Genomic DNA, 13785 nt, shown 5'->3' on the forward strand with positions numbered 1-13785 from the left:
TTGAGGTTAGTTCTCAATAATTTTGCGTTGAATGACTGTTCAAACTTACTTTGTTGTAGAAAGCAATTTCGGTTTTCATTTCAGTTAGTTACATAATCGTGTGACCGCTGATTATCAGGTTTGAAATTACTTGATCAAAGTGTCCAACAGAATTTTTAATTTCGCTGTGCAATATTCACGAGCAGAGATATCCAACAAGTCAATTTACATTTGAAAGTGTGTTTTGTATGTTCAAATAACCCTAGGATTATTATACTGTGAAAAATATAGACCATCGAAATATTTCCACCGAGATTAAAAAAGAATAGACACTAAAGAATACGAAGTCTATTGGCTGCTGCGTCACATCAGCTGCATAAGAGTGTTTACCCCATGGACGTGATGGTACGTAAGCACGTTGGGATTTTCACATGGACTTCAGGAACTGGACGTAAAATGCGTGAAAGTGTTAGAAGTGCTGCAAATAACTTAAAAACAGAGTTTGCAACACACTGATGGCACACACCCTCACTCTCAGGTGAGTATAAATTTAATTTTGATCATTTGAATTAAAACTGGAGCAATATTTTGAATATTCATTTTTTTTTTCATTTATATTTTCACATTCTTAGGACAACGGTCTTTCAGAATACTTTCAACTTTGACAAATAACCTTTGAAATTGGGTAAAGTTGGTTTTGGACCACCCTGTACACACAAATTTGTCTGTAGTGTCATGTTAATGAAGTAAACATAATTACCACTGATATCTAACTCTCTTAAGTCGTGTTCATATGGTCGTACAGAAGTGACTTATTGCCGGTAATTAAGTGACGTATGTCCGACTGTGTGAGCCCGACTATACACAAGATGTATATGTATGTGAGTGGATACTACGAATGAGCCGTAAACTCGGCATATTGTATTCTGAGTGTAAAATGTACGTGGAGGTCGTATTCAGAGCTATCACATTTCAGTGCGACAAGTATCTCATAAACACTGTTTAAATCAATCAATAATATTATTGCTGAAGAGGATAATAAGCTTCTACCTATTTCTATAGAATAGTTCTTGTCTTTGTTTGCTTTGCATAAATCCTGTTCAAGTGGTAGATAACAAAGCATTGTATTTGGCCTAGGTATGTATAATCAACAGTTAACAATGAGAGGACATTTTTGAACCTTGTTGACTTGGGGATGATTTGAAATGACCGCCAATTATGACGTTTGATATTTATTACCAGAAATGTGGAAAAAGAGACACATGTAGAACCGATAAAAGATACAATTTTGTTGAAGGAACAGAGTTCAACAAAGCATAACCCCGCTTCTAGATATCGTTTGAAGTCAAATGATATACCATTTTAAAGCTTATGATATATATTTTTTAAACACGAAATTAAACAAAATTGACCGGCGCCGACTTTACGGCTGATTCGCGGTGTCCAGTCACATATAAGATCTCGCTCGGATGTTGATGGATTGATTCAGATAGCATTCCGCTGTGAATTCGCGTTGCAATACTTTTGATCCTCAGTATTACCTGTAAAATATCAAGGCCTATGTTTGCCATGGGTCCGTTATGCCAGACATTCCCCTACAAAAAATATTTTACACATATATTTTTGGTCAAAGGCCTAATTAGTACAAATTGCTTAATGATAAACACTGTCCTTCAGTTTAATTCACCCTAGCCAAATAAACAACAACTACACTGAAGTCCAGATTTTTGACCTAATTTTACATACAACACACAGGATGTATCAAAATGATTGGTATCCAACAATATCCACTGAGCATAGCCAAGACTCCCACATCAAATTGCAGTTTAACATCCACCTTATTTGTAGATTTGTAGATAAAACTGTACTTTGTAGTCATGTCAAATGGATCTAATGTTGAATGTGGAACAAAGCCGATGTCTACCAATCAGTTTGATACACCCTGCAGTTACAATTTTATAAAACACAAACTTGTGGCTGAATGAAGTTGTTATCCTATAGGCCTATCTAATTAATTTCATTAATGTGAAAGAGATGATGATCACACAACGAAGGAATATCATAAGGTTAATATTTCTTCCATGGTCTGTGCTGTACGCTGAGCGTACACGAGCGTAAACGCAAAAGTAATAAATAATCACGCTGATCAACGCTTTTTCAACAAGACCGGTGACATATTGGTCAACGGCGTGTAGAAGGGGAGGAGAACTCGCCGCCTCTACGTGATCGCCGATCGTCTGCGCATACCTGGACCACGGAAGCACTAAAAACATTTAATTTAGTGTTATATACGACATGCTGCTATTCTGTCCTCATATATGTACATTATACATTTTCGTACAAAATAGATTATTATTTCTTTTCTGTTAGCTTTTACTATCAGATAATTATAACCGCTTCTAGTTTTGAGCCGAACAACTAAGGCAATTAACAAATAAAACTAATCGCCAACAATAACAAGACTGCCTGATAAATGATAATGTGTGGTAAAAGTACATTTTAGGAGGTACTACACCCCTGGCCATTTTTGTTCCTATTTTTTGCCTTTTTTTTCAAAAATTATAAACAATACCTGTATCATACCCCATGTAATGAAGTACATGATTATCTATGTAACTCATCAACACCTGTGTCATGACTGTATGATAGCGTGTATGTGGTCGGAACCTATTAATTGACAGCATAGTGACAAATAGAAAGCATCAGAAAGAACGCAATGTATGATGTTTTAGGCAGGGGTAACGTAATGAGCCGATGTTTGTCAATACACGATGGGTGTAGATTAGATTAATAGTCTGCATCGTATCTTGTTGTTTGCACTCAAACCTAGTCTTAACTTGGCTATTGACTACATTGCTGATATTCAAGATAGTGTTACTTTGTAAATATAATAATGGAGCAAGGATCATGGTCTTCTCTGAATAACATGTATCCAATTCAAGGTTACATTAAATCCTAATAGGTGCACTAGATTTTTCGTCAACAAAATATAACACCTAGTCAATTGATAGGGTGTGCAGAGATTCACCAGTGGACTTCGGTTGTATATATAAATGCGCATATATAAATGCGCACGTGACATCTACAAGTCGCCATACCGTATTAAACGATATAAGGTACCCGGATGTACATAAACTCCCCGTGCAAAAGTATAGGGGAAAATGACAGGTCGCAAGGAAAATTGCTTTTGCAAAATAGTGGCATTGATTGCAAAGGGTAAAATAACTTGACCCGAAATATAAACTCTTTATTAACGTTTTCCATCACGGAAAAAAAAATAACTACGGAAAAGCTAGATATAGCTGATTTACAAACTTACATTTCATAATTTCCGTGCTAAATGGGCGTGCCAATTGGCCATATCTATGACGTAGTGCTGGTTTCATACTATCATGCTGCTTGCCGCCGAGCGGCGTGACACACGCGCATTGTAGACAAACAGACACAATCAAGACTTGTGAATGGCTGATAAGTCATGCCTCTTGTGGCAACGGCATGAAAGTATGAAAGGGGACATGATTGGCTTTAAGGTCAGAACTGTGCAGGCGGCGGATGACATGATCGAGCTGGCAACTTGTGAAACCGCCCGACCGTATGGCATTTTCCAATATGTGACCGTACAGCACGAATGAGCCGTAAATGTCCTCAATTGTATTCTGACTTACAGTGTAAAATGGGCATGAAGGTCATATTCATAGGTATTTCAATTTGGTGCTACGTGTATCTCGTTAAATGAGGTACACGTAGCACCAAATTGAGGTACCTATGAATACGACCTTCATGCCCATTTTACACTGTAACTCAGAATACAATTGAGGACATTTACGGCTCATTCGTGCTGTACGGTCACATATAGTCGGTTAATTTTGTGGGGTTCATTATCGAACCCCAACGGTTTTAGCTTGTATTTATATTATTTATCAACATAGGCCTATTTGTTTGTGATATTTCAAGCGTTTTAAAATTTCAAAATAATCCCATTCAATTACACGGTTGACGATGAAAATTTACTGAATTTAGAGAATGCAATGCGGCCACCACTTGGAACTGTGGTCGGAAATTTCAGTGATTGACAGTGAGGTAACACGAACATGGCACTGGTCATCTGGCACGTGCGCATTTATATATGCGCATTTATATATACAACCGAAGTCCACTGTTCACTGTCACTGCCGAATCATCTCTGTCTTTACGATATCCACGATTTGCCTGTTTACAATGATTGCAATGTCCGTTCTGCAAATAAAAAAAATAGAAACTGTCAAGAGAGACAGAAAAAACTACGTTGTGCGTTAAACTCTGTATGATATTTCACTTTAAGCCACAACATTAATTTTCACAAATTTAAGACAGTTGGCATGCAGTTGTGAATCTTTTATGCAATGTTTGAAATCGATTTAGCAGATTCCAATCGAACAAAAAACAAAGGAAGGATCACGACTGGAAAAGGGAATCTTGGCATTGGCAACAATTCTCAAACATAATATTAGATTAAGCTTAATGTTGGTTGATTATTACATGTTGCTGACGAACGTGGTGTCGTGGGCCTTTAGTACTTACAGGTACAATGAGTTAAACTATCGATAGGAATTCTGTGGGCCCCAGGTGTTGATGGTCGATGTAACCGATGCAATAACACTGTATAAAATTCCTTCCCTTTGGGAGTAGGGTCGACATGAATTTGATGATTATGGATTGTCTTTACTTCTCATGCATGCAGAATACTCGCGGGGAAAATATATAGTAATTAAATTTAAAGCATTTTAATGATCACCTCTATTATAATAGTCCGTATGCCTTCATCGAGGCGGTAATTGTTTATCAATAACGCAATAATGATAGTAATTTAAAGGTATACATTTACAGAAAGAAAATGACGCATGGAATACATTTAAGAAAATCACAACAAAAAGTAAATCAGTCGTGTTTGCAGCATCATATTTTACCGATGTGGAGTTGTGTCTGAGTAATATTACCAAGACACGGACTACATGTAGGCTATATATTTAGTGCAAAATACCACTTTGCATCTATCGTAATCACGTTTATATATTGTTGTTGTATACTTGCTAAGTTCTATCATTGTGATTATCACCAACAAAACTAACCTCATCAAATTTATCCACGGTTGTTTGATAGCATGTAATTTTTAAGAAAATGTGAATGTTGATGGCGCTATTTATCTGAAATCGTGTTTTCATCTTTCATCAGGGGTAGAAATTAAAAAAATAACAACAAAAACTTTAAACAACTTTTTATCATAGGAAACCTGCTATTATTTGGCCAAATAAAATTAAAAACATATGTAAATCATTATCATCATCATCGTCGTCGTCATCACCATGGTCAATGTACAACTTCAAATGTCACCTCAAAGTACAAATACTATAATTTGTCTGCAACAGCAATATATCAGAGTCATAATATAACCAGGACATCGTAATGCGTCCAATTATCTGTCAAAGCAAACAATGTTTAATGGTGAGATTCTTCCCTTTAATTTTTTTTCAACCTGGGTAATATGTTTCCTCTTGGGAATATTGCTTAGATGTTATTGTTGTCTTAGATACATCACTTTGGGATTATGTTCGACATGGAATTGATGAATATGGGTTGTCTCACCTCGCATGTAGCATACTAATCTAAAATCTAAAGCTTTTTAATGATCAGTGCTGGTAAATCAGGCGTGTTTCCAGTGCTACATTTGGCAATGTCGAGTTGAGAAGTCAGTGTAAGATGTCACTTTGTATCTATCGTGATCATGTTTAGGAATACACGACTTGCTTTATATTAGCACTTCTATGATACTAAAAAGGCGCTAAATCCAAAGGCTGCCTTGTGTCACGTTTTTCTGGTATATTTTAACATTTTAAAGAATAAAGGTATTGTTTTTAGCCGCTGGAGTACATCTATCGTCTCATTTATAACACGGGCGATATCATTATTTTAAGTAAAACAACGAGGCGGAGCTGAGTTGTTTTACGCTAAACAACACTTCAAAATAACAAAAATATTACATATTTTAATCAAACTAAATTCTACATTTTACAAGGAATTACCTAGGGCTTAAAATCGATCATTCCCGTTGTTGTAGTGCGCCTCCCATTGGTTCAAAAAGCGAGTACGCGTATCGCGTCGATGCACACGCGCTGACCCGTGTGATATCGTGTCATAAGTGTTTAAGAATGAGATTTATCCATTGGAACGGATATGTTTGTAACTCTAGCTTATTTTCTAACTATTTTCAGCATCATTTTGTCCCCTAAAATTCTCCAATGCAAAGTTTTAAAATGGCTACCATTCGATTTGGAACAAATAATTGTTTTGGAATTTTTTTAAAGATAACTGAAAAATTGTTATAAATTAATATTCCAGTGGTCCAAAGTTATTATTACTCTTAGGAATATCTTTGGAACCAAACTCTTTATATCCGTACAGGAGGCAAGTAAATCTTCTGTTTGACTTGATGATAATCCAATTGCAAGAATGTTTTGCAATCTGTTGAGGGAACTGTGACTTCGCATTCCGCAAGGTTGTAAAGTGTCTCACTTAGTCGCGGAAAGTGGGGTAGTAAATAAGAGAGCCATCCCTTTTGATTTGGGTTTGATTTCACTGAGGAGTTAGCTAACACCCTGCAGTGATCGCATTCCAAAAATGTTCATATATATTCAGATATCGTGTTGCTCACCATTGACCCACTTTTCCGTACATGATTACGCGGAGGATCAACTTTACCAATTTTGATACGCGATTTTTATTATTATTATTTATTAACTGAACTTCCTTTTTTACATGCTTACGTGCGTATTTACTTACTGACGAACCTGTTTGTCTTAAATTTGTATATCTCGAAATGTCACAAATGTATGACCTTGACGCATTATTGTCAAATGAAGAGAAGAAAAGTAACACTGAGTTCAATCTTCAAATGAAAACTATATACGAATTTAAGATACGCGATTACTACGTAAATCTTACACCAGTATGTTGCACCTGCCTCACGTTTACATTCGATTCGGATTAAGTATGTTGTAACTATTATTATTCCTGGAAGAACTTATTCTGTCTTAATATCCTGCCATGCATATTTTTTCTTCAACTTGGTTACCATTTTTCGTTGTCATCTAAAGAGAAATCTAAAAAGCAAGTTGAATAATAATTATGATGCATGGAAAAACGCAATAGATGAATTTATTCTGTCTTAATATCCTGCCATGCATATTTTTTCTTCAACTTGGTTACCATTTTTCGTTGTCATCTAAAGAGAAATCTAAAAAGCAAGTTGAATAATAATTATGATGCATGGAAAAACGTAATAGATGCATTTATTCTGTCTTAATATCCATATCCTGCCATGCATATTTTTTTCTTCAACTTGATTACCATTTTCGATGTCACGTAGGGAAAAAATTCTCAAAAGCAAGTTGACCAATTATTGTGCATGGAAGAACGTAATAGATGATGCACAGTTTATTTATTCTCTAATATCCTGTCATGCACATTTTTTCTATTGTAACTTCATTATCATTTCCGTTGTTCGCTGTTTTATATCTGCCGTCATGCGTCTTGCATTTTAATGATCTTCTTTTTTTCAGCATTTCTCCTACTTAATCACATTTCCTTCGTAAATCGGTTTCCTCTCTCTTTTCCTTTTCTTCCAAAATTTACCGACTCCACCCTCCCCAGCGCTCTCGGTCTATTGGACTTGGTGTTTTTTACCTTTAAACTTACTGTCTGTCGTTGTCACGTTGCCCTGTAAATTGTTTAAGTAGTTGTTTTGCTGATTATATAAGTTAAAATATGTGATGCGATCAAGCAAAGTCAGTCGGAACTCGCAAATATTGATTTTGAGATATAGCCAAACAAAGGCAATATTTCCTTTTCTTTCCTATTGTTTTGGAAACTCTGTAATTGCTCATATCTTTGGAACTGGTTGTTCTAATTCAATGGAGTTTTCTGCAAAATGCAGCTTTGTAAATGCTTTTTACTATTTTGTAAGAAACTGGAAATGTAATATTTCCGAGTTCCGACTGACTTTGCTTGATCGCATCACATATGTGTTTGTGGCTACACAACTTTCTCCCGAGTTTCTCCCGAACCCCATCATTGTTCGTGTGTTACTAAAATAAACTCGTAGAACGAATATCCTATTCGTAGCATTTGATATCAGACGTCAAAGGCTGTGGCAGATAAATGTTTCATTAGTGCATGTAAGAAAGTCAGGTAAAATCTAGCCGGCATATACTCATGACCGGTAGTCCGGTACTACATGTATAATAACCGGCGGCGTACTCGTAGAAACGTTATTTATTTTACAATACTTCGTTAAGTAAATCAGTAAGGATAAAGTAAAGTAAACATATCTTTCCACGATATTAGCATCAAACCAGAAATAAAAATATTATATGAAATGAGTGCCTGTATCATACCCCCGTTGTGAGTATGTCTACATTATTTTGATAGTCAAATACCTCAGACATACAAGTAATGACTGTACAAGATTATCTTTGTAACTCATCAATTTATCTGTGTCATGAACTGTATGTGGTCGGCAGCTATAAATGGACAGATTAATTGACAGCATGATGGCACATAGAAAGCTCAGAGAGAACGCAATGGATGATGTTGTTTGAGGCAAGGGTAACATAAAGAGTCGATGTTTGTCAATACACGTGGGAAGTAAATCAGATTAATGGTCTGTATCGTATCTTGCTGTTTGCACTCAAGTCTGGTCTTAACTTGGATATTGATTACATTCCTGATATTCAAGATGTATAATATTACTTTGTAAAATATAATAATGGAGCAAGCAAGGACCATGGTTCAATTCAAGTTGAATATTTACTTTTGTCCTAAGGCGCACTAGATTTGTTGTCAACAAAATATAACACTGAGTCAATTGAAAGGGTATCCACAGATTCACTGTCACTGCCGAATCATCTTTGCCTTAATGATTTCCACGATGTGCATGTTTACAATTATTGCTAATGTCCGTTCTGCAAATAAAAAAAACTTGAAACTGTCAAGAGAGAGAGACAAAACTACGATGTTGTTAGCTAATCTGTGATATTTTACTTTCAGGCAACAACAATATTTTTCACAAATTGAACAGTAAGTAGTTGTGAATCTTGCAATGTTTTAAATCAGTTTAATTCGCTCAGAAGATTCCAATCGAACGAAGGATCACGACTGAAGCAAATGAAGGATCACGACTGGGAAAGGGAATCGTGGCATTAGCAAACATTTCCAAACCCAATGTTAGATTAAGTTGAATGTTGTTGATTATTACTTTAATATCACTCAAAATATATATTAAAAGATGAAACTGTTCTCATGGACATGGTGCTGACGAAAGTGGTGTTTGCTGTCACGGGACTTCGGTTCTTTGTAGTCTTGGTTGGCTAAATAACTCTCATCTGATTTGCAATGTTATTGCTGTTTTTGAAAAATGCTAAAAGTATATCTGATCCTTTAATTGCCTAGTGTATTTCATATTGCTTCCTTTTGGGGACTCCATTTTCAAACACATTTGTAAATGCTTGAGGCCTGAAAATACCCGCAATGGACAATAAAGATACGAAAATCTAGTAATATCACACATATATTTGCTAATATGTGACCATCCAAATCGAAACGCTCGTAAAGTCGGCCCCTGGTCAATTTTGTTTTCTTCCATGTTTAGAAAATATATATCATAAGCTTTACAATGATATATCATTTGACTTCAAACGATACCCAGAAGTGGAGTTATGGCTTGTTAAACTTTGCTCCTTCAGTAAAAAGGTACATTATTTTGGTGCTACAATATATCTCTTTTTCTACATTACTGGTATTAAATATCAAATGGTCATAATTGGCGGTCACTTCAAATCATCCCCAAGTCAACGAGGTTCAGGAATGTCCTCTCATTGTTAATTGTTGGTTAACCCACCACTTGAACAGGATTTAGCCAAAGCAAACAAAGACTAAAGCTATTTACTATAAGTATAAGCTTATTATCCTCTTCAACAATAGGATTAAAGATTGGTATATGACTGGACTGAAATGAGAAACTTGTAGGACAATTATTAGGTACATTATGAATACAAGCTTTAAGCACATTTTGGACTGTAACTTGAAATTCAATTTGCCGACTTTACGAGCGGTTTGAGATGGATGGTCACATATAGGTATTGTTTACCATACAGATGCAGGGATAATGGACAAAGACTTGGAAATATACTCACAACAGTTTACGTACACTTAAAGTTAAACTATCGACAGTAATTCATTGGGACCCAGGTGTTACAATGTTCGATGCAGCTGAAGCAATAACACTGTATGAAATATCTTAGATATTATTGTTGCCATTGATACGTCCCTTTGGGAGTAGGGTCGACATGAATTTGATGATTATGGATTGTCTTTATTTCTCATGCATGCAGAATACTTGCGAGGGAAATACTAATTGAATTTAAAGCATTTAGAATTAAATCATTATCATCATCATCGTCGTCCTCATCACCATCGTCAAATGTCACCTCAAAGTACAAATGCTTAATTTATAATTTGTCTGCAACAGCAATACAATGTTTAATGGTGAGAGTCTTCCCTTTAATTTTTCTAGAACGTGGGTAGTATGTTTTCTTTTGGGAATATTGCTTAGATGTTATTTTTGTTATAGATACATCACTTTGGGATTATGTTCGACATGGAATTGATGAATATGGGTTGTCGTCACCTCGCATGCAGCATACTAATCTAAAATCGAAAGCTTTTTAATGATCAGTTCTGGTAAATCAGGCGTGTTTCCAGTGCTACATTTGGCAATGTCGAGTTGAGAAGTCAGTGTAAGATGTCACTTTGTATCTATCGTTATCATGTTCAGGATACACGACTTGCTCTATATATAGCACTTCTATATAAAGAATTAGTTTCTAAAAGGCTCTAAATCAAATATCTGCCTAGTGTCACATTTTCTGGTATTTTTAAACATTTTTAAGTTTAATGAGATTTAACCATCGAATGAATATGTTTGTAACTCTAGCTTATTTTCAGCATCATTTTGTCCCCTAAAATTCTCCAATGCAACGTTTTAAAATGGCTGCCATTGGATTTTTGTTTTTATATATCATTTTCTTCTTCGCAAGTGAGAGTAATGAGATTTGCTATTTTTTTTTTTAAATAACTGAAAAATTGTTCTAATTATTTATTCTAGTGGTCCAAAATTATTATTGGCAAGGATATTGTTACTCTTAGGAATATCTTCAAATGAATTTTATACAAAGCATCCTTTGGAGTTCGCGCCTTTTGGAACCAAACTCTTCATATCCGTACATAAAGGCAAGTAAATGTTCTGTCTAATTTGATGATAATCCAATTGCAAGAATGTTTTGCAATCTGTTGAGGGAACTGTGACTTCGCATTCCGCAAGGTTGTAAAGAGTTCCACTTTGTCGCGGAAAGTGGGGTAATAAATAAGAGAGCCATCCCTTTTGATTTATGTTTGATTTCACTGAAGAGTTAGCTAATAACCTGCAGTGATCGCATTCCACTCTCTTTCATATATATTCAGATATCGTGTTGCTCACCATTGACCCACTTTTCCGTACATGATTACGCGGAGGATCAACTCTACCAATTTTGATACGCGATTTTGTTTGCAATATTTTTAGCGGGTTTTTTGGTGAACTGTAGGATAGACGGGTATGTTACTTTTTTACATGCTTACTTACGTATTTAGTTACTGACTAACCTGTTTGTCCTAAATTTGCATATCTCGAATTGTCACAAATGTATGACCTCGACGCATTGATGTCAAATGAAGAGAAGAAAAGTAATACTGAATTCAATCTTCTAATGAAAACTATATTTGTACGAATTTAAAATACGCGATTACTACTTAAATCTTACACCATTATGTTGCACCTGCCTCACGTTTACATTCGATGAGATAGAAATGATTGATTTAATCCAATTTTCCAGTACGAATTATTATTTGTTTGGGGTAATTTTGCAGGAACCAGCTGCCCTGTTTAATGAAAATCAATCACTGACAGGGTAGGGAAGTAAAGTGTTAAATGTAAAAAAAAAGGTTCTCATAAGTAAGTTGGAACTATTATTATTCATGCAAGAACTTAAAAAATGCATTTGTTCTGTCTTAATATCCTGACATGCGTATTTTTTTCTTCAACTTGAATACCATTTTCGTTGTCACGTAAAGAAAATCAAAAAAGCAAGTTGAACAATAATTATTATGCATAGAAAAACGTAATAGATGCATTTATTTTGTCTTAATATCCTGTCATGCATATTCTTTCTTCCTTCAACTTGAATACCATTTTCGCTGTCACGTAAAGAAAAAAAATCTAAAAAGCAAGTTCAATAATAATTATGATGCATGAAAAAACGTAATAGATGTATTTATTCTGTCTTAATATCCTGTCATGCATATATTTTTTGCTTCAACTTGATTACCATTTTCTTTGTCACGTAGGGAACAATTCTCAGAAGCAAGTTACGTGTACATGTATTATGCATGGAAGAACGTAATAGATGCACAGTTTATTCTCTCTTAATATCCTGTCATGCACATTTTTCCATTTCAACTTGAATACCATTTCCGTTGTTCACTGGTTTATATCTGCGGTCCTGAGTCTTGCAGTTTTATAATCTTCCCTTTTCAGCATTCCTCCTACTTAATCACCTTTACTTCGTTAATGAATTTCCCCTCTCTTTTCCTTTTCTTCCAAAATTTAGCAATTCCGTCCTCCACAGCTCTCTCGGTCTATTGAACTTGGTGTTTTTTAGACGAGGTATTGTTGGTCGAAGCAGCCTTTAAAAAAAATCAATTTTCATTATCTAAATCAATATATTATTGTATAGACCTGGTCTAAATGGAATTTAGTTGCATCAGAACTGGACCTTTATTCTTATTTCCTTCCTAGAGTAGCTGGCAAATTCTAAAGATTTTAATGCAACGTTCAAATGCAAATGTAAAGGAACACATCCTTTCTCCTGTGGATAAATTCCACTTAGACCAGGTCTAACTTTAGACCCGGTCTAACTCTTTTGTGCATACGGAACAAGGGGCTTTGCAAAAATTCATTCCACAAATCAAATACTTTGAAACCTTGCTTGATTTGTTGTTGTGAATGAGTTATGTACGTTTTACAAAAGTGCGGTTGTTTCAGCCCTCCTTATAACATATCTTAAGAGCCACAGGGCCTACAAAAGTAGATCTGTGATATTTGAATTATTCTTCACGCTCGCTATGGAACGATCAATTTAATTCAGGCCAAAGCTCAATACCATTCGCAAGATGCTGTGAACTACCAAATCAGTTGAAAATAGTTGCTAACCTTAAACTTACTGTCTGTCGTTGTACAGTTGTCCTGTCTTGCCATTTCTTCTGTTATTGTGGTAATAACTTTTCCTCAGACATTGTATTAATATTTTTAAATAATTTGTTCTGCTGATTATAAAGGTAAAAATATGTGTTTTGTAACAGTTGTAAAGGATTTCTGGCTAGCAACTTTCTCCCGAGTTAACTCATCGGCCACGAGCACCATGTTCTGTCATTGTTCTTAGGCCTATGTTACTAAACTCGTAGAACTAAGATCCTACTCATAGCATCGGATATCAGACGTCAAAGGCTTTGGCAGATACATGTTTCACAACTAGTGTATGTGAAAAAGTCAGGTCACAATGTTATGAACATTTTGCACAAAATCTAGGCCAAAATGCTCATTTTTGGCCTCAAAATCCAAAAAAACTGTTTTTTGGCCCACTTCTTTTCGTACATCCTACCAAAAAAATTCTTGGGCCA

The sequence above is a fragment of the Amphiura filiformis genome, chromosome 19 (assembly GCF_039555335.1).
Source record: "Amphiura filiformis chromosome 19, Afil_fr2py, whole genome shotgun sequence".
Taxonomy (NCBI): domain Eukaryota; kingdom Metazoa; phylum Echinodermata; class Ophiuroidea; order Amphilepidida; family Amphiuridae; genus Amphiura; species Amphiura filiformis.